General features: G+C 45.4%; 16 non-coding genes across 16 annotated transcripts; all 16 read left to right on the forward strand.

The window, feature by feature from the left end:
* Positions 1 to 727: 727 nt before the first annotated feature.
* On the forward strand, positions 728 to 891 carry LOC144462993 (U1 spliceosomal RNA). Its single transcript, XR_013491136.1, has one exon. It is a non-coding gene; the product is annotated as a U1 spliceosomal RNA (small nuclear RNA).
* A 719-nt stretch (positions 892 to 1,610) lies between these two features.
* On the forward strand, positions 1,611 to 1,801 carry LOC144463401 (U2 spliceosomal RNA). The gene has a single exon (XR_013491544.1). It is a non-coding gene; the product is annotated as a U2 spliceosomal RNA (small nuclear RNA).
* A 981-nt stretch (positions 1,802 to 2,782) lies between these two features.
* On the forward strand, positions 2,783 to 2,946 carry LOC144463019 (U1 spliceosomal RNA). Its single transcript, XR_013491161.1, has one exon. It is a non-coding gene; the product is annotated as a U1 spliceosomal RNA (small nuclear RNA).
* Positions 2,947 to 3,665: 719 nt separating this feature from the next.
* On the forward strand, positions 3,666 to 3,856 carry LOC144463395 (U2 spliceosomal RNA). The gene has a single exon (XR_013491537.1). It is a non-coding gene; the product is annotated as a U2 spliceosomal RNA (small nuclear RNA).
* Positions 3,857 to 4,837: 981 nt separating this feature from the next.
* On the forward strand, positions 4,838 to 5,001 carry LOC144463057 (U1 spliceosomal RNA). Its single transcript, XR_013491199.1, has one exon. It is a non-coding gene; the product is annotated as a U1 spliceosomal RNA (small nuclear RNA).
* Positions 5,002 to 5,720: 719 nt separating this feature from the next.
* LOC144463339 (U2 spliceosomal RNA) lies at positions 5,721 to 5,911 on the forward strand. Its single transcript, XR_013491481.1, has one exon. It is a non-coding gene; the product is annotated as a U2 spliceosomal RNA (small nuclear RNA).
* A 981-nt stretch (positions 5,912 to 6,892) lies between these two features.
* Positions 6,893 to 7,056, forward strand: LOC144462994 (U1 spliceosomal RNA). The gene has a single exon (XR_013491137.1). It is a non-coding gene; the product is annotated as a U1 spliceosomal RNA (small nuclear RNA).
* A 719-nt stretch (positions 7,057 to 7,775) lies between these two features.
* On the forward strand, positions 7,776 to 7,966 carry LOC144463396 (U2 spliceosomal RNA). The gene has a single exon (XR_013491538.1). It is a non-coding gene; the product is annotated as a U2 spliceosomal RNA (small nuclear RNA).
* Positions 7,967 to 8,947: 981 nt separating this feature from the next.
* On the forward strand, positions 8,948 to 9,111 carry LOC144463058 (U1 spliceosomal RNA). The gene has a single exon (XR_013491200.1). It is a non-coding gene; the product is annotated as a U1 spliceosomal RNA (small nuclear RNA).
* A 719-nt stretch (positions 9,112 to 9,830) lies between these two features.
* Positions 9,831 to 10,021, forward strand: LOC144463356 (U2 spliceosomal RNA). Its single transcript, XR_013491497.1, has one exon. It is a non-coding gene; the product is annotated as a U2 spliceosomal RNA (small nuclear RNA).
* A 981-nt stretch (positions 10,022 to 11,002) lies between these two features.
* Positions 11,003 to 11,166, forward strand: LOC144462995 (U1 spliceosomal RNA). The gene has a single exon (XR_013491138.1). It is a non-coding gene; the product is annotated as a U1 spliceosomal RNA (small nuclear RNA).
* A 719-nt stretch (positions 11,167 to 11,885) lies between these two features.
* On the forward strand, positions 11,886 to 12,076 carry LOC144463397 (U2 spliceosomal RNA). Its single transcript, XR_013491539.1, has one exon. It is a non-coding gene; the product is annotated as a U2 spliceosomal RNA (small nuclear RNA).
* Positions 12,077 to 13,057: 981 nt separating this feature from the next.
* Positions 13,058 to 13,221, forward strand: LOC144463059 (U1 spliceosomal RNA). The gene has a single exon (XR_013491201.1). It is a non-coding gene; the product is annotated as a U1 spliceosomal RNA (small nuclear RNA).
* Positions 13,222 to 13,940: 719 nt separating this feature from the next.
* Positions 13,941 to 14,131, forward strand: LOC144463328 (U2 spliceosomal RNA). The gene has a single exon (XR_013491470.1). It is a non-coding gene; the product is annotated as a U2 spliceosomal RNA (small nuclear RNA).
* Positions 14,132 to 15,112: 981 nt separating this feature from the next.
* On the forward strand, positions 15,113 to 15,276 carry LOC144463060 (U1 spliceosomal RNA). The gene has a single exon (XR_013491202.1). It is a non-coding gene; the product is annotated as a U1 spliceosomal RNA (small nuclear RNA).
* Positions 15,277 to 15,995: 719 nt separating this feature from the next.
* LOC144463269 (U2 spliceosomal RNA) lies at positions 15,996 to 16,186 on the forward strand. Its single transcript, XR_013491410.1, has one exon. It is a non-coding gene; the product is annotated as a U2 spliceosomal RNA (small nuclear RNA).
* The last annotated feature ends 185 nt before the right edge of the window (positions 16,187 to 16,371 follow it).

Here is a 16,371-nt window from a genome sequence, read left to right on the forward strand (position 1 = left end):
TCTCACTGTAAAATGAATTGAACCGGTACCTGTTGAGTGAGACCACTAGCTGCCAGTTCAGTCAGATGAATAGATCCATTCCCCCAACGTGAAAATCCACTCTGCATAATTTCTGCCGCTGTTTGCCACAGTCGGGTCTGTGCCGATATGTCAAAAGAAAGGCAAACACTCTTCATATGGTTGCGCTTTTATTTATAATATTATTTTCTTCTTTCCTTTAGTTTCAAACAGAGAAGCATGTGGATATATTTTTAACAAAGTGTTGTTCACACTCCAGACCAATAGGTGGCAGCAGCGGGCGGATCACGCCGTGTCTCTAATGTGAGGAGACAGGCCTGTTTTTTAGTCTTTCCACTGACTTTTTTCTTTTAAATGCAGATCAAACAACACTTGATTGCAGTGTCATTTATCTTTGTCTGGTGTGAACTCACTTAGGTTTTTGCCTCATTTATTGGCGATCAATGGACAGCCTGGCCATGTTAGCTTAGCTTTTACTATGGATATACAGCATGGCGTGATGAGATATGTGCCCATTTCTCTCAAGTAAAATGTGAACAAGTTTTGTTCAGTCTCACTACAAAAGTGTCTCTTGTATATTAGCGTCCTGTAGATTATCAGAGCCTTTATAGTGTGTGGTTCTGGACTGGTCATTGCTATACATTGCCAGCACCATCACCTATCATCGTATGACCGTGAATGAGGCCCCTGTGTGTGAGGTGTACAAGTCATACTTACCTGGCAGGGGAGATACCATGATCAAGAAGGTGGTTCACCCAGGGCGAGGCTCGGTCACTGCACTCCGATTGAGCTGACCTCTGCGAATTCCCCAAATGTGGGAATCTCGACTGCATAATTTCTGGTAGTGGGGGACTGCGTTCGCGCTCTCCCCTGATGTGCTTGTTTAATGCAACCAACAGCTGTGGCAGCATATGGCACTAGAGAACCGCGTGCATCAAACGCCATTTCACGCTCAATCACAGGCTTTGCCCTTGCCCGTTGTGTCAGTGCAAGTCGGTACCGCATCACTTCACATCTGTGCCACTACTGAAGAAGCAAAAGAAGCTCCTATGATATTGTTATATCCTCACACTCAGTCATTTAGAATAATATGTGGGTTGCAACTGATGCCCCCGCCCACCGTATTAAAAGTGGGGCATTTTTCAGTGAAACGCGTCAAGTCACAGTGGCAGCGGCTCTCCGTTGTTAATATAAAGACAGTCAACGAGTAGAGACAAATCTTAAATTGTTTACTTTAGTTTGCAGATATTTATGATGGATGCACTCTATGTTTTGAAATCTTCTGAAGGTTGACAACATGCCGAAAAAAACACAGCAGATTACGACCAGTCGGCGCGAGAGACCGTGCTGTGACTCCCTCCTTTTCCGCTGACCCATTGGCAGTATCACTTTTCGGCCCGCGTTAACTCCCATAACCTTTTGTAATAAAAGTCTGCGATCGGATGCATATTTGTGTTGCCCATCAGTCATAAAACATCGAACTTCACGTTCACAGTCTGCCGTGTGTTTTTGTAGCGATCGAAATCATATTGAACCCGCGAGCTAGAGTCTCAATGAGGAGACTGAGTCTCCCACTTCACTCAGCAGTCAGTATCGCTTCTCGGCCTTTTGGCAAAGATCAAGTGTAGTATCTGTTCTTATCAGTTTAATATCCGATACGTCCCCTACCTGGGGACCATATATTAAATTGCTTTTTGGAACAGGGAGATGGAAAAGGGGCTTGCCCCGTCCACTCCACGCATTGACCTGGTATTGCAGCACTTCCAGAAACGGTGCACCCCCCTCCCTCAACGTGTTGAAAACAGACCACGTAGGACGTGTCTCTAATGTGCCCTTGCCTTGATTTCTTGTTTTCGCCATGCTAGCGTGCAAATTGCGTATGTGTTGACTGAGCCCCTCTACCAGGTGCGCATTTCTAATAGTCATGCGCTATGGCATCATTTACACACTTGCCCAACTTCTCTTTTTGGAACTTTGGCCGTGTTTGAACTTTTCGCCACTGTCTGGCACTTTCCTTTTGAGGACCTGTTACATGCATCTCACTGTAAAATGAATTGAACCGGTACCTGTTGAGTGAGACCACTAGCTGCCAGTTCAGTCAGATGAATAGATCCATTCCCCCAACGTGAAAATCCACTCTGCATAATTTCTGCCGCTGTTTGCCACAGTCGGGTCTGTGCCGATATGTCAAAAGAAAGGCAAACACTCTTCATATGGTTGCGCTTTTATTTATAATATTATTTTCTTCTTTCCTTTAGTTTCAAACAGAGAAGCATGTGGATATATTTTTAACAAAGTGTTGTTCACACTCCAGACCAATAGGTGGCAGCAGCGGGCGGATCACGCCGTGTCTCTAATGTGAGGAGACAGGCCTGTTTTTTAGTCTTTCCGCTGACTTTTTTCTTTTAAATGCAGATCAAACAACACTTGATTGCAGTGTCATTTATCTTTGTCTGGTGTGAACTCACTTAGGTTTTTGCCTCATTTATTGGCGATCAATGGACAGCCTGGCCATGTTAGCTTAGCTTTTACTATGGATATACAGCATGGCGTGATGAGATATGTGCCCATTTCTCTCAAGTAAAATGTGAACAAGTTTTGTTCAGTCTCACTACAAAAGTGTCTCTTGTATATTAGCGTCCTGTAGATTATCAGAGCCTTTATAGTGTGTGGTTCTGGACTGGTCATTGCTATACATTGCCAGCACCATCACCTATCATCGTATGACCGTGAATGAGGCCCCTGTGTGTGAGGTGTACAAATCATACTTACCTGGCGGGGGAGATACCATGATCAAGAAGGTGGTTCACCCAGGGCGAGGCTCGGTCACTGCACTCCGATTGAGCTGACCTCTGCGAATTCCCCAAATGTGGGAATCTCGACTGCATAATTTCTGGTAGTGGGGGACTGCGTTCGCGCTCTCCCCTGATGTGCTTGTTTAATGCAACCAACAGCTGTGGCAGCATATGGCACTAGAGAACCGCGTGCATCAAACGCCATTTCACGCTCAATCACAGGCTTTGCCCTTGCCCGTTGTGTCAGTGCAAGTCGGTACCGCATCACTTCACATCTGTGCCACTACTGAAGAAGCAAAAGAAGCTCCTATGATATTGTTATATCCTCACACTCAGTCATTTAGAATAATATGTGGGTTGCAACTGATGCCCCCGCCCACCGTATTAAAAGTGGGGCATTTTTCAGTGAAACGCGTCAAGTCACAGTGGCAGCGGCTCTCCGTTGTTAATATAAAGACAGTCAACGAGTAGAGACAAATCTTAAATTGTTTACTTTAGTTTGCAGATATTTATGATGGATGCACTCTATGTTTTGAAATCTTCTGAAGGTTGACAACATGCCGAAAAAAACACAGCAGATTACGACCAGTCGGCGCGAGAGACCGTGCTGTGACTCCCTCCTTTTCCGCTGACCCATTGGCAGTATCACTTTTCGGCCCGCGTTAACTCCCATAACCTTTTGTAATAAAAGTCTGCGATCGGATGCATATTTGTGTTGCCCATCAGTCATAAAACATCGAACTTCACGTTCACAGTCTGCCGTGTGTTTTTGTAGCGATCGAAATCATATTGAACCCGCGAGCTAGAGTCTCAATGAGGAGACTGAGTCTCCCACTTCACTCAGCAGTCAGTATCGCTTCTCGGCCTTTTGGCTAAGATCAAGTGTAGTATCTGTTCTTATCAGTTTAATATCCGATACGTCCTCTACCTGGGGACCATATATTAAATTGCTTTTTGGAACAGGGAGATGGAAAAGGGGCTTGCCCCGTCCACTCCACGCATCGACCTGTTATTGCAGCACTTCCAGAAACGGTGCACCCCCCTCCCTCAACGTGTTGAAAACAGACCACGTAGGACGTGTCTCTAATGTGCCCTCGCCTTGATTTCTTGTTTTCGCCATGCTAGCGTGCAAATTGCGTATGTGTTGACTGAGCCCCTCTACCAGGTGCGCATTTCTAATAGTCATGCGCTATGGCATCATTTACACACTTGCCCAACTTCTCTTTTTGGAACTTTGGCCGTGTTTGAACTTTTCGCCACTGTCTGGCACTTTCCTTTTGAGGACCTGTTACATGCATCTCACTGTAAAATGAATTGAACCGGTACCTGTTGAGTGAGACCACTAGCTGCCAGTTCAGTCAGATGAATAGATCCATTCCCCCAACGTGAAAATCCACTCTGCATAATTTCTGCCGCTGTTTGCCACAGTCGGGTCTGTGCCGATATGTCAAAAGAAAGGCAAACACTCTTCATATGGTTGCGCTTTTATTTATAATATTATTTTCTTCTTTCCTTTAGTTTCAAACAGAGAAGCATGTGGATATATTTTTAACAAAGTGTTGTTCACACTCCAGACCAATAGGTGGCAGCAGCGGGCGGATCACGCCGTTTCTCTAATGTGAGGAGACAGGCCTGTTTTTTAGTCTTTCCGCTGACTTTTTTCTTTTAAATGCAGATCAAACAACACTTGATTGCAGTGTCATTTATCTTTGTCTGGTGTGAACTCACTTAGGTTTTTGCCTCATTTATTGGCGATCAATGGACAGCCTGGCCATGTTAGCTTAGCTTTTACTATGGATATACAGCATGGCGTGATGAGATATGTGCCCATTTCTCTCAAGTAAAATGTGAACAAGTTTTGTTCAGTCTCACTACAAAAGTGTCTCTTGTATATTAGCGTCCTGTAGATTATCAGAGCCTTTATAGTGTGTGGTTCTGGACTGGTCATTGCTATACATTGCCAGCACCATCACCTATCATCGTATGACCGTGAATGAGGCCCCTGTGTGTGAGGTGTACAAGTCATACTTACCTGGCAGGGGAGATACCATGATCAAGAAGGTGGTTCACCCAGGGCGAGGCTCGGTCACTGCACTCCGATTGAGCTGACCTCTGCGAATTCCCCAAATGTGGGAATCTCGACTGCATAATTTCTGGTAGTGGGGGACTGCGTTTGCGCTCTTCCCTGATGTGCTTGTTTAATGCAACCAACAGCTGTGGCAGCATATGGCACTAGAGAACCGCGTGCATCAAACGCCATTTCACGCTCAATCACAGGCTTTGCCCTTGCCCGTTGTGTCAGTGCAAGTCGGTACCGCATCACTTCACATCTGTGCCACTACTGAAGAAGCAAAACAAGCTCCTATGATATTGTTATATCCTCACACTCAGTCATTTAGAATAATATGTGGGTTGCAACTGATGCCCCCGCCCACCGTATTAAAAGTGGGGCATTTTTCAGTGAAACGCGTCAAGTCACAGTGGCAGCGGCTCTCCGTTGTTAATATAAAGACAGTCAACGAGTAGAGACAAATCTTAAATTGTTTACTTTAGTTTGCAGATATTTATGATGGATGCACTCTATGTTTTGAAATCTTCTGAAGGTTGACAACATGCCGAAAAAAACACAGCAGATTACGACCAGTCGGCGCGAGAGACCGTGCTGTGACTCCCTCCTTTTCCGCTGACCCATTGGCAGTATCACTTTTCGGCCCGCGTTAACTCCCATAACCTTTTGTAATAAAAGTCTGCGATCGGATGCATATTTGTGTTGCCCATCAGTCATAAAACATCGAACTTCACGTTCACAGTCTGCCGTGTGTTTTTGTAGCGATCGAAATCATATTGAACCCGCGAGCTAGAGTCTCAATGAGGAGACTGAGTCTCCCACTTCACTCAGCAGTCAGTATCGCTTCTCGGCCTTTTGGCTAAGATCAAGTGTAGTATCTGTTCTTATCAGTTTAATATCCGATACGTCCCCTACCTGGGGACCATATATTAAATTGCTTTTTGGAACAGGGAGATGGAAAAGGGGCTTGCCCCGTCCACTCCACGCATTGACCTGGTATTGCAGCACTTCCAGAAACGGTGCACCCCCCTCCCTCAACGTGTTGAAAACAGACCACGTAGGACGTGTCTCTAATGTGCCCTCGCCTTGATTTCTTGTTTTCGCCATGCTAGCGTGCAAATTGCGTATGTGTTGACTGAGCCCCTCTACCAGGTGCGCATTTCTAATAGTCATGCGCTATGGCATCATTTACACACTTGCCCAACTTCTCTTTTTGGAACTTTGGCCGTGTTTGAACTTTTCGCCACTGTCTGGCACTTTCCTTTTGAGGACCTGTTACATGCATCTCACTGTAAAATGAATTGAACCGGTACCTGTTGAGTGAGACCACTAGCTGCCAGTTCAGTCAGATGAATAGATCCATTCCCCCAACGTGAAAATCCACTCTGCATAATTTCTGCCGCTGTTTGCCACAGTCGGGTCTGTGCCGATATGTCAAAAGAAAGGCAAACACTCTTCATATGGTTGCGCTTTTATTTATAATATTATTTTCTTCTTTCCTTTAGTTTCAAACAGAGAAGCATGTGGATATATTTTTAACAAAGTGTTGTTCACACTCCAGACCAATAGGTGGCAGCAGCGGGCGGATCACGCCGTGTCTCTAATGTGAGGAGACAGGCCTGTTTTTTAGTCTTTCCGCTGACTTTTTTCTTTTAAATGCAGATCAAACAACACTTGATTGCAGTGTCATTTATCTTTGTCTGGTGTGAACTCACTTAGGTTTTTGCCTCATTTATTGGCGATCAATGGACAGCCTGGCCATGTTAGCTTAGCTTTTACTATGGATATACAGCATGGCGTGATGAGATATGTGCCCATTTCTCTCAAGTAAAATGTGAACAAGTTTTGTTCAGTCTCACTACAAAAGTGTCTCTTGTATATTAGCGTCCTGTAGATTATCAGAGCCTTTATAGTGTGTGGTTCTGGACTGGTCATTGCTATACATTGCCAGCACCATCACCTATCATCGTATGACCGTGAATGAGGCCCCTGTGTGTGAGGTGTACAAGTCATACTTACCTGGCAGGGGAGATACCATGATCAAGAAGGTGGTTCACCCAGGGCGAGGCTCGGTCACTGCACTCCGATTGAGCTGACCTCTGCGAATTCCCCAAATGTGGGAATCTCGACTGCATAATTTCTGGTAGTGGGGGACTGCGTTCGCGCTCTCCCCTGATGTGCTTGTTTAATGCAACCAACAGCTGTGGCAGCATATGGCACTAGAGAACCGCATGCATCAAACGCCATTTCACGCTCAATCACAGGCTTTGCCCTTGCCCGTTGTGTCAGTGCAAGTCGGTACCGCATCACTTCACATCTGTGCCACTACTGAAGAAGCAAAACAAGCTCCTATGATATTGTTATATCCTCACACTCAGTCATTTAGAATAATATGTGGGTTGCAACTGATGCCCCCGCCCACCGTATTAAAAGTGGGGCATTTTTCAGTGAAACGCGTCAAGTCACAGTGGCAGCGGCTCTCCGTTGTTAATATAAAGACAGTCAACGAGTAGAGACAAATCTTAAATTGTTTACTTTAGTTTGCAGATATTTATGATGGATGCACTCTATGTTTTGAAATCTTCTGAAGGTTGACAACATGCCGAAAAAAACACAGCAGATTACGACCAGTCGGCGCGAGAGACCGTGCTGTGACTCCCTCCTTTTCCGCTGACCCATTGGCAGTATCACTTTTCGGCCCGCGTTAACTCCCATAACCTTTTGTAATAAAAGTCTGCGATCGGATGCATATTTGTGTTGCCCATCAGTCATAAAACATCGAACTTCACGTTCACAGTCTGCCGTGTGTTTTTGTAGCGATCGAAATCATATTGAACCCGCGAGCTAGAGTCTCAATGAGGAGACTGAGTCTCCCACTTCACTCAGCAGTCAGTATCGCTTCTCGGCCTTTTGGCTAAGATCAAGTGTAGTATCTGTTCTTATCAGTTTAATATCCGATACGTCCTCTACCTGGGGACCATATATTAAATTGCTTTTTGGAACAGGGAGATGGAAAAGGGGCTTGCCCCGTCCACTCCACGCATCGACCTGTTATTGCAGCACTTCCAGAAACGGTGCACCCCCCTCCCTCAACGTGTTGAAAACAGACCACGTAGGACGTGTCTCTAATGTGCCCTCGCCTTGATTTCTTGTTTTCGCCATGCTAGCGTGCAAATTGCGTATGTGTTGACTGAGCCCCTCTACCAGGTGCGCATTTCTAATAGTCATGCGCTATGGCATCATTTACACACTTGCCCAACTTCTCTTTTTGGAACTTTGGCCGTGTTTGAACTTTTCGCCACTGTCTGGCACTTTCCTTTTGAGGACCTGTTACATGCATCTCACTGTAAAATGAATTGAACCGGTACCTGTTGAGTGAGACCACTAGCTGCCAGTTCAGTCAGATGAATAGATCCATTCCCCCAACGTGAAAATCCACTCTGCATAATTTCTGCCGCTGTTTGCCACAGTCGGGTCTGTGCCGATATGTCAAAAGAAAGGCAAACACTCTTCATATGGTTGCGCTTTTATTTATAATATTATTTTCTTCTTTCCTTTAGTTTCAAACAGAGAAGCATGTGGATATATTTTTAACAAAGTGTTGTTCACACTCCAGACCAATAGGTGGCAGCAGCGGGCGGATCACGCCGTTTCTCTAATGTGAGGAGACAGGCCTGTTTTTTAGTCTTTCCGCTGACTTTTTTCTTTTAAATGCAGATCAAACAACACTTGATTGCAGTGTCATTTATCTTTGTCTGGTGTGAACTCACTTAGGTTTTTGCCTCATTTATTGGCGATCAATGGACAGCCTGGCCATGTTAGCTTAGCTTTTACTATGGATATACAGCATGGCGTGATGAGATATGTGCCCATTTCTCTCAAGTAAAATGTGAACAAGTTTTGTTCAGTCTCACTACAAAAGTGTCTCTTGTATATTAGCGTCCTGTAGATTATCAGAGCCTTTATAGTGTGTGGTTCTGGACTGGTCATTGCTATACATTGCCAGCACCATCACCTATCATCGTATGACCGTGAATGAGGCCCCTGTGTGTGAGGTGTACAAGTCATACTTACCTGGCAGGGGAGATACCATGATCAAGAAGGTGGTTCACCCAGGGCGAGGCTCGGTCACTGCACTCCGATTGAGCTGACCTCTGCGAATTCCCCAAATGTGGGAATCTCGACTGCATAATTTCTGGTAGTGGGGGACTGCGTTTGCGCTCTTCCCTGATGTGCTTGTTTAATGCAACCAACAGCTGTGGCAGCATATGGCACTAGAGAACCGCGTGCATCAAACGCCATTTCACGCTCAATCACAGGCTTTGCCCTTGCCCGTTGTGTCAGTGCAAGTCGGTACCGCATCACTTCACATCTGTGCCACTACTGAAGAAGCAAAACAAGCTCCTATGATATTGTTATATCCTCACACTCAGTCATTTAGAATAATATGTGGGTTGCAACTGATGCCCCCGCCCACCGTATTAAAAGTGGGGCATTTTTCAGTGAAACGCGTCAAGTCACAGTGGCAGCGGCTCTCCGTTGTTAATATAAAGACAGTCAACGAGTAGAGACAAATCTTAAATTGTTTACTTTAGTTTGCAGATATTTATGATGGATGCACTCTATGTTTTGAAATCTTCTGAAGGTTGACAACATGCCGAAAAAAACACAGCAGATTACGACCAGTCGGCGCGAGAGACCGTGCTGTGACTCCCTCCTTTTCCGCTGACCCATTGGCAGTATCACTTTTCGGCCCGCGTTAACTCCCATAACCTTTTGTAATAAAAGTCTGCGATCGGATGCATATTTGTGTTGCCCATCAGTCATAAAACATCGAACTTCACGTTCACAGTCTGCCGTGTGTTTTTGTAGCGATCGAAATCATATTGAACCCGCGAGCTAGAGTCTCAATGAGGAGACTGAGTCTCCCACTTCACTCAGCAGTCAGTATCGCTTCTCGGCCTTTTGGCTAAGATCAAGTGTAGTATCTGTTCTTATCAGTTTAATATCCGATACGTCCCCTACCTGGGGACCATATATTAAATTGCTTTTTGGAAGAGGGAGATGGAAAAGGGGCTTGCCCCGTCCACTCCACGCATTGACCTGGTATTGCAGCACTTCCAGAAACGGTGCACCCCCCTCCCTCAACGTGTTGAAAACAGACCACGTAGGACGTGTCTCTAATGTGCCCTCGCCTTGATTTCTTGTTTTCGCCATGCTAGCGTGCAAATTGCGTATGTGTTGACTGAGCCCCTCTACCAGGTGCGCATTTCTAATAGTCATGCGCTATGGCATCATTTACACACTTGCCCAACTTCTCTTTTTGGAACTTTGGCCGTGTTTGAACTTTTCGCCACTGTCTGGCACTTTCCTTTTGAGGACCTGTTACATGCATCTCACTGTAAAATGAATTGAACCGGTACCTGTTGAGTGAGACCACTAGCTGCCAGTTCAGTCAGATGAATAGATCCATTCCCCCAACGTGAAAATCCACTCTGCATAATTTCTGCCGCTGTTTGCCACAGTCGGGTCTGTGCCGATATGTCAAAAGAAAGGCAAACACTCTTCATATGGTTGCGCTTTTATTTATAATATTATTTTCTTCTTTCCTTTAGTTTCAAACAGAGAAGCATGTGGATATATTTTTAACAAAGTGTTGTTCACACTCCAGACCAATAGGTGGCAGCAGCGGGCGGATCACGCCGTGTCTCTAATGTGAGGAGACAGGCCTGTTTTTTAGTCTTTCCGCTGACTTTTTTCTTTTAAATGCAGATCAAACAACACTTGATTGCAGTGTCATTTATCTTTGTCTGGTGTGAACTCACTTAGGTTTTTGCCTCATTTATTGGCGATCAATGGACAGCCTGGCCATGTTAGCTTAGCTTTTACTATGGATATACAGCATGGCGTGATGAGATATGTGCCCATTTCTCTCAAGTAAAATGTGAACAAGTTTTGTTCAGTCTCACTACAAAAGTGTCTCTTGTATATTAGCGTCCTGTAGATTATCAGAGCCTTTATAGTGTGTGGTTCTGGACTGGTCATTGCTATACATTGCCAGCACCATCACCTATCATCGTATGACCGTGAATGAGGCCCCTGTGTGTGAGGTGTACAAGTCATACTTACCTGGCAGGGGAGATACCATGATCAAGAAGGTGGTTCACCCAGGGCGAGGCTCGGTCACTGCACTCCGATTGAGCTGACCTCTGCGAATTCCCCAAATGTGGGAATCTCGACTGCATAATTTCTGGTAGTGGGGGACTGCGTTCGCGCTCTCCCCTGATGTGCTTGTTTAATGCAACCAACAGCTGTGGCAGCATATGGCACTAGAGAACCGCGTGCATCAAACGCCATTTCACGCTCAATCACAGGCTTTGCCCTTGCCCGTTGTGTCAGTGCAAGTCGGTACCGCATCACTTCACATCTGTGCCACTACTGAAGAAGCAAAAGAAGCTCCTATGATATTGTTATATCCTCACACTCAGTCATTTAGAATAATATGTGGGTTGCAACTGATGCCCCCGCCCACCGTATTAAAAGTGGGGCATTTTTCAGTGAAACGCGTCAAGTCACAGTGGCAGCGGCTCTCCGTTGTTAATATAAAGACAGTCAACGAGTAGAGACAAATCTTAAATTGTTTACTTTAGTTTGCAGATATTTATGATGGATGCACTCTATGTTTTGAAATCTTCTGAAGGTTGACAACATGCCGAAAAAAACACAGCAGATTACGACCAGTCGGCGCGAGAGACCGTGCTGTGACTCCCTCCTTTTCCGCTGACCCATTGGCAGTATCACTTTTCGGCCCGCGTTAACTCCCATAACCTTTTGTAATAAAAGTCTGCGATCGGATGCATATTTGTGTTGCCCATCAGTCATAAAACATCGAACTTCACGTTCACAGTCTGCCGTGTGTTTTTGTAGCGATCGAAATCATATTGAACCCGCGAGCTAGAGTCTCAATGAGGAGACTGAGTCTCCCACTTCACTCAGCAGTCAGTATCGCTTCTCGGCCTTTTGGCTAAGATCAAGTGTAGTATCTGTTCTTATCAGTTTAATATCCGATACGTCCTCTACCTGGGGACCATATATTAAATTGCTTTTTGGAACAGGGAGATGGAAAAGGGGCTTGCCCCGTCCACTCCACGCATCGACCTGTTATTGCAGCACTTCCAGAAACGGTGCACCCCCCTCCCTCAACGTGTTGAAAACAGACCACGTAGGACGTGTCTCTAATGTGCCCTCGCCTTGATTTCTTGTTTTCGCCATGCTAGCGTGCAAATTGCGTATGTGTTGACTGAGCCCCTCTACCAGGTGCGCATTTCTAATAGTCATGCGCTATGGCATCATTTACACACTTGCCCAACTTCTCTTTTTGGAACTTTGGCCGTGTTTGAACTTTTCGCCACTGTCTGGCACTTTCCTTTTGAGGACCTGTTACATGCATCTCACTGTAAAATGAATTGAACCGGTACCTGTTGAGTGAGACCACTAGCTGCCAGTTCAGTCAGATGAATAGATCCATTCCCCCAACGTGAAAATCCACTCTGCATAATTTCTGCCGCTGTTTGCCACAGTCGGGTCTGTGCCGATATGTCAAAAGAAAGGCAAACACTCTTCATATGGTTGCGCTTTTATTTATAATATTATTTTCTTCTTTCCTTTAGTTTCAAACAGAGAAGCATGTGGATATATTTTTAACAAAGTGTTGTTCACACTCCAGACCAATAGGTGGCAGCAGCGGGCGGATCACGCCGTTTCTCTAATGTGAGGAGACAGGCCTGTTTTTTAGTCTTTCCGCTGACTTTTTTCTTTTAAATGCAGATCAAACAACACTTGATTGCAGTGTCATTTATCTTTGTCTGGTGTGAACTCACTTAGGTTTTTGCCTCATTTATTGGCGATCAATGGACAGCCTGGCCATGTTAGCTTAGCTTTTACTATGGATATACAGCATGGCGTGATGAGATATGTGCCCATTTCTCTCAAGTAAAATGTGAACAAGTTTTGTTCAGTCTCACTACAAAAGTGTCTCTTGTATATTAGCGTCCTGTAGATTATCAGAGCCTTTATAGTGTGTGGTTCTGGACTGGTCATTGCTATACATTGCCAGCACCATCACCTATCATCGTATGACCGTGAATGAGGCCCCTGTGTGTGAGGTGTACAAGTCATACTTACCTGGCAGGGGAGATACCATGATCAAGAAGGTGGTTCACCCAGGGCGAGGCTCGGTCACTGCACTCCGATTGAGCTGACCTCTGCGAATTCCCCAAATGTGGGAATCTCGACTGCATAATTTCTGGTAGTGGGGGACTGCGTTTGCGCTCTTCCCTGATGTGCTTGTTTAATGCAACCAACAGCTGTGGCAGCATATGGCACTAGAGAACCGCGTGCATCAAACGCCATTTCACGCTCAATCACAGGCTTTGCCCTTGCCCGTTGTGTCAGTGCAAGTCGGTACCGCATCACTTCACATCTGTGCCACTACTGAAGAAGCAAAACAAGCTCCTATGATATTGTTATATCCTCACACTCAGTCATTTAGAATAATATGTGGGTTGCAACTGATGCCCCCGCCCACCGTATTAAAAGTGGGGCATTTTTCAGTGAAACGCGTCAAGTCACAGTGGCAGCGGCTCTCCGTTGTTAATATAAAGACAGTCAACGAGTAGAGACAAATCTTAAATTGTTTACTTTAGTTTGCAGATATTTATGATGGATGCACTCTATGTTTTGAAATCTTCTGAAGGTTGACAACATGCCGAAAAAAACACAGCAGATTACGACCAGTCGGCGCGAGAGACCGTGCTGTGACTCCCTCCTTTTCCGCTGACCCATTGGCAGTATCACTTTTCGGCCCGCGTTAACTCCCATAACCTTTTGTAATAAAAGTCTGCGATCGGATGCATATTTGTGTTGCCCATCAGTCATAAAACATCGAACTTCACGTTCACAGTCTGCCGTGTGTTTTTGTAGCGATCGAAATCATATTGAACCCGCGAGCTAGAGTCTCAATGAGGAGACTGAGTCTCCCACTTCACTCAGCAGTCAGTATCGCTTCTCGGCCTTTTGGCTAAGATCAAGTGTAGTATCTGTTCTTATCAGTTTAATATCCGATACGTCCCCTACCCGGGGACCATATATTAAATTGCTTTTTGGAACAGGGAGATGGAAAAGGGGCTTGCCCCGTCCACTCCACGCATCGACCTGGTATTGCAGCACTTCCAGAAACGGTGCACCCCCCTCCCTCAACGTGTTGAAAACAGACCACGTAGGACGTGTCTCTAATGTGCCCTCGCCTTGATTTCTTGTTTTCGCCATGCTAGCGTGCAAATTGCGTATGTGTTGACTGAGCCCCTCTACCAGGTGCGCATTTCTAATAGTCATGCGCTATGGCATCATTTACACACTTGCCCAACTTCTCTTTTTGGAACTTTGGCCGTGTTTGAACTTTTCGCCACTGTCTGGCACTTTCCTTTTGAGGACCTGTTACATGCATCTCACTGTAAAATGAATTGAACCGGTACCTGTTGAGTGAGACCACTAGCTGCCAGTTCAGTCAGATGAATAGATCCATTCCCCCAACGTGAAAATCCACTCTGCATAATTTCTGCCGCTGTTTGCCACAGTCGGGTCTGTGCCGATATGTCAAAAGAAAGGCAAACACTCTTCATATGGTTGCGCTTTTATTTATAATATTATTTTCTTCTTTCCTTTAGTTTCAAACAGAGAAGCATGTGGATATATTTTTAACAAAGTGTTGTTCACACTCCAGACCAATAGGTGGCAGCAGCGGGCGGATCACGCCGTTTCTCTAATGTGAGGAGACAGGCCTGTTTTTTAGTCTTTCCGCTGACTTTTTTCTTTTAAATGCAGATCAAACAACACTTGATTGCAGTGTCATTTATCTTTGTCTGGTGTGAACTCACTTAGGTTTTTGCCTCATTTATTGGCGATCAATGGACAGCCTGGCCATGTTAGCTTAGCTTTTACTATGGATATACAGCATGGCGTGATGAGATATGTGCCCATTTCTCTCAAGTAAAATGTGAACAAGTTTTGTTCAGTCTCACTACAAAAGTGTCTCTTGTATATTAGCGTCCTGTAGATTATCAGAGCCTTTATAGTGTGTGGTTCTGGACTGGTCATTGCTATACATTGCCAGCACCATCACCTATCATCGTATGACCGTGAATGAGGCCCCTGTGTGTGAGGTGTACAAGTCATACTTACCTGGCAGGGGAGATACCATGATCAAGAAGGTGGTTCACCCAGGACGAGGCTCGGTCACTGCACTCCGATTGAGCTGACCTCTGCGAATTCCCCAAATGTGGGAATCTCGACTGCATAATTTCTGGTAGTGGGGGACTGCGTTCGCGCTCTCCCCTGATGTGCTTGTTTAATGCAACCAACAGCTGTGGCAGCATATGGCACTAGAGAACCGCGTGCATCAAACGCCATTTCACGCTCAATCACAGGCTTTGCCCTTGCCCGTTGTGTCAGTGCAAGTCGGTACCGCATCACTTCACATCTGTGCCACTACTGAAGAAGCAAAAGAAGCTCCTATGATATTGTTATATCCTCACACTCAGTCATTTAGAATAATATGTGGGTTGCAACTGATGCCCCCGCCCACCGTATTAAAAGTGGGGCATTTTTCAGTGAAACGCGTCAAGTCACAGTGGCAGCGGCTCTCCGTTGTTAATATAAAGACAGTCAACGAGTAGAGACAAATCTTAAATTGTTTACTTTAGTTTGCAGATATTTATGATGGATGCACTCTATGTTTTGAAATCTTCTGAAGGTTGACAACATGCCGAAAAAAACACAGCAGATTACGACCAGTCGGCGCGAGAGACCGTGCTGTGACTCCCTCCTTTTCCGCTGACCCATTGGCAGTATCACTTTTCGGCCCGCGTTAACTCCCATAACCTTTTGTAATAAAAGTCTGCGATCGGATGCATATTTGTGTTGCCCATCAGTCATAAAACATCGAACTTCACGTTCACAGTCTGCCGTGTGTTTTTGTAGCGATCGAAATCATATTGAACCCGCGAGCTAGAGTCACAATGAGGAGACTGAGTCTCCCACTTCACTCAGCAGTCAGTATCGCTTCTCGGCCTTTTGGCTAAGATCAAGTGTAGTATCTGTTCTTATCAGTTTAATATCTGATACGTCTCCTACCCGGGGACCATATATTAAATTGCTTTTTGGAAGAGGGAGATGGAAAAGGGGCTTGCCCCGTCCACTCCACGCATCGACCTGGTATTGCAGCACTTCCAGAAACGGTGCACCCCCCTCCCTCAACGTGTTGAAAACAGACCACGTAGGACGTGTCTCTAATGTGCCCTCGCCTTGATTTCTTGTTTTCGCCATGCTAGCGTGCAAATTGCGTATGTGTTGACTGAGCCCCTCTACCAGGTGCGCATTTCTAATAGTCATGCGCTATGGCATCATTTACACACTTGCCCAACTTCTCTTTTT

This window comes from Epinephelus lanceolatus, chromosome 4 (assembly GCF_041903045.1).
Source record: "Epinephelus lanceolatus isolate andai-2023 chromosome 4, ASM4190304v1, whole genome shotgun sequence".
In the NCBI taxonomy this organism is placed as follows: domain Eukaryota; kingdom Metazoa; phylum Chordata; class Actinopteri; order Perciformes; family Serranidae; genus Epinephelus; species Epinephelus lanceolatus.